Here is a 3,936-nt window from a genome sequence, read left to right as displayed (position 1 = left end):
TGACATAAAATGTCATGTCGGAGTCAGAATCCAAGGCTGTCACTATGTTAAGGCTGTTTTTATGGGTTCCGTTCTTTTTTCCTAAAAACTTGTCGGACAGCAGGTTTTGGATTGTTAAGGGTCGGATTATCGAGTCATGACAGTATTATAAAAATTAGTTATCAATGCAGAACATGGTGTTTGTTGTCCTGCCATTCTCAACAGCTGGAGTTACCTGTAAGTTAGTTCTTGAGACATTTTTATTTTCTCATCCAGTCAATGCAAAACCAATCGGGTGCTTTTCCGTGTATGGGGCCTTTTGACCTTTTAGCCCGACCCGTCTCGACCGATTCGCCAAAATGCATTTTAAAACCAAGCGTAAACACCGTCATATCGTTCTGTTTCGACAGCTTTGGAAGTGTCACACCCGACTCTATCAGCCTTGTGATCAAAGATGAAAAACGACCAGACGAACATCAGCACTTTGAGTCTTAAGGTGCTTTTTAGATGGAATTATTTGTGCCTCGATCCTGAGATCCTGATGGGACATTTTGATTAGAGGTCGTGGCCATTTTTTCTTGCTTTCACATGAATTCTATTTTGCAGAGGACAATATAATATTAACAAACAAAATCAATTCTGTGCTCATCAATCTGTTTGCTCGCTTGGCGTCCACAATAACATGACTCCAAATTCATGGATGTGTTAGTGGGCAAATGTTTTCTAACAAGGTGGTAAAATCCCCTAAAAAGTCACTAAATCTCCACATTTTTTAACCTCAAGTGGACAAAAAAAAGGATAAACACTGTCTAAAGTACTTGTGTAGTTGTGGTGTGTGCCTGCTCACCACACCCCAGTGCTTCCTTGCTTTCCTAGGTTGTGGTTTAATAGACTTTTTGTTTAGAAAAGCTCCTAACTGAGTGAAATAACCTGGAAGTATTCAAGTGGCAGCCATGATAAGTTAAACTCTAAGGATCGGTGCTGCACTGCTTCCTTTCTTATCTCCTGTTGCGTAGGATACACTTGTCCATCTTTTAAAACATAAAAGAAGAAAATGTCACAACATCCTCACCAGACTTTCTTCAAAAACGTCCTTATAAAGTTCTCCTTCCTTCCTTGACCTTGTGACCTTTTGCTTTAAAGAATTTAGAGAAACACAAAGGGTATCTTCTTTTTTTTTTTTTTTGACTTTTCAGCTGCAACCCTAGAACTAGATAGTCCTACTTGAGGTCTGATTGGAGACAAAATTCATGAGCAATTACCTCCAATTGGCTAGATTTGAGACGGTTTTAAGTGGCTAATACCAAACACAGCTATATTTATTGAGCACAAAAGTCAAACAGGGAATAATTTCACTACTCATGTGCTGTCAAACTGTCTTTATCTGAGCTCAGGATCGTTGCAGATACATAATGTCCTACTTTAACTCTACTGCTGTTTGCTGTTTAGGAGTCAGTTTGAGCTGGTGAAGAACAAAAACATTTCCACTATGGGGCAAGTGCAATGTTGGAATCGAGGGGTGTGGCGATATACCGGCCAAAATGTTTAACATTGAAACCATGTTGATAACGCACATATGATGATGATAATAATAAAACCATAAATGATCCAGTGCCAGTAACTGTCTGGTGGACTAGTAGGTGGTCGTGTGGCACCTTAACGCTGGTTTCCACCAGTTATACAACAGAGTAAGTAACTAGATAGCTGCTACCACATCATGTGACTACTACGCAGAATTATGTCGTAGGAGATGAGAGCGAGTCACTCTCTCTCTCTTTTTTGTCAGATTTTCTATAGATATTGAGATAAAGTCATTATCGTGAACTCTTTTACCCACGATAACAGAGTAGTAAAAACCTGGTATCGTGACAGCCCCCAGCTGAGATGCCTCAAAGTTCTCACATTACAGGACGTGAGTGGTGTTCGTGGTGGTGTTTTGTTGGTGAAGTGGCATTATGTTGAGGTGATGTGAAGGAGAGAAGCTGCTACTTTGGCTGGAACCGTTTGGGTGATTTATTCAGTTGTTGTGTTTGAAAGGCCCTTAAGATGCTTGACAGAGCCAGACGTGAGAGTGCCATACGCTGAGGAAAAGGACCTTTAAGTTTCCAGAGAAATGCAGAGGGACCTGGGCTGACGATTGTAGGAGTTGCCTTCGATGCTGCTTAAAAAAAATTTAAAGAAAACTCGGCCGATTCCTTTGACCGTAATCTTTGACAGAGTTCTCGAGGAGGAGGAATATTCGGGGGAGAGTAAACGAAAACAAGTGTCTATCAAGAAGACAGCACTATTTATGTCCCTGCTTTATTTTCTTCCTTTTCCACCATGTTGAATAAATGTTCTATCATTTTCTAATAGCAATATTTAAGTGTAAAAAGTGTACATAAAAAGCTATGTTTCAAATACTTCTCTGGGCATATGGATGTGTCTGTGATTGTCCTTTGGTTTCTTGATGTCAGCACCCATAATGCATTCGGTTCTACGTAACGACACACAACACTCTGGTCATCTAGTGTTTTTACATGCGGGTTTCTTGTACAAAAAAAAAAACAAAAGAAGAAAAAAAAGTGTTCCTGTTGATGAATAACTCCAAAACGGTGCCGCATGAAATCTGCATTTTTCTCCCCCCCCATCACCAGTCTTATCAACGCAATACCGATCTGTCCATTTCAACAAAGTCATGACGCGTGTGTTATCGTATAATTGTGCTACGAGAGGAGACTTTTTGCCTTCACTTAAGCCTCCGCTCTCTGTTTTTTGCTATTGATGCACCTTCAGAAACTCATCGTCAATAAACTTGGCATGTGTCCATCGATATACCCATCCCACGCATCTGATATAGGTGTTCGACATCCTCCTGTGTTTGACTCGCACACGAAACACTCCTCTTCATGAAACGGTTCGTTGCCTCATGCCACATGTTCATATGTGTTTGGACATCACGTTTTACAGAATGTTTTGATGTGTTGACTCACAGTTCGGGCCCGGGTGTAACATTTCCTTTAGTTATGTTTCCTTTTTTAGGGAAAATAAAACCTGATTCTTTCAGTTGGCTAAGAAGAGGTCACATTTTTCTTCTCTGTTAACGATGCTTATGATTTTCTTTGCCTTATTTTTGAACATACACTATATATTCCAATATTGAAGGTTTTCTGTAAGTTTATTTTTTCTACAACTTTTTGGCTGTATTCTTTCACTGCGTTAGAATCAGAATATGCAAACATTTCATGTAAATTTCCCATCCAAAGATTTTGAAAGTAAATATATAAAAAAAAAATTCAATATAATGTAATACCTGTTTTACTTGGTAATAAAGAAGAGGAAATATGAAACCTGTATCTCCCTCTCTTTTGTTCAAACATATAAAAGCACACTTTGGGCACATAACATAAGCCTAAATGTAAAATGACCCTGAATCCACAGTTTTGTTATGAGTGCGTTATTTGTCATGATTTATTTCCAAAGCTTCATCGAGGTTAACTGGATTATCTGAGAGGAAAGGGCACGGTGCTGAAATGTTAGAAGATGATTTCACCGCAATTTCAACTTCATCGGTTTTTGAAGTGTTGCCTTAAAGACTGATGTTCAAAGACATTGAGCTTCTCAAGAAAGAAAAAGTAGAACACCGGCAGTTCCATAAAAACCTGGCAAAGTGAGTTTAATATGATTGAAAACAGCTGCTGAATAGAACTTGAGGTGAGATTGTTTTTCAACTTAACCCTGAACCTCAGATTTCATGTTAAAGGTCAGGGTCGAACAATTAAAAACCAGTTATTAGCAATGAAGACGACAAGTAGCTGATATTTGGAACTGATATAAGTTTTCAGTAGAAGTGAAAATGTTGGAAGAACACAAACTACAGCACAAAATGTCATGGAAATGCCTTTGTTTAATTCATGTTTTCTATATGTTAAAATCAAAGAGCTTTTTGACTTTTATCCATCAGTACTGATAGACTGT

Source organism: Stegastes partitus, unplaced genomic scaffold (genome assembly GCF_000690725.1).
Source record: "Stegastes partitus isolate 25-593 unplaced genomic scaffold, Stegastes_partitus-1.0.2 Scaffold0, whole genome shotgun sequence".
In the NCBI taxonomy this organism is placed as follows: Eukaryota; Metazoa; Chordata; class Actinopteri; family Pomacentridae; genus Stegastes; species Stegastes partitus.
The sequence above is the reverse complement of the archived record's forward strand: the minus strand, read 5'-3'. Positions refer to the sequence as shown.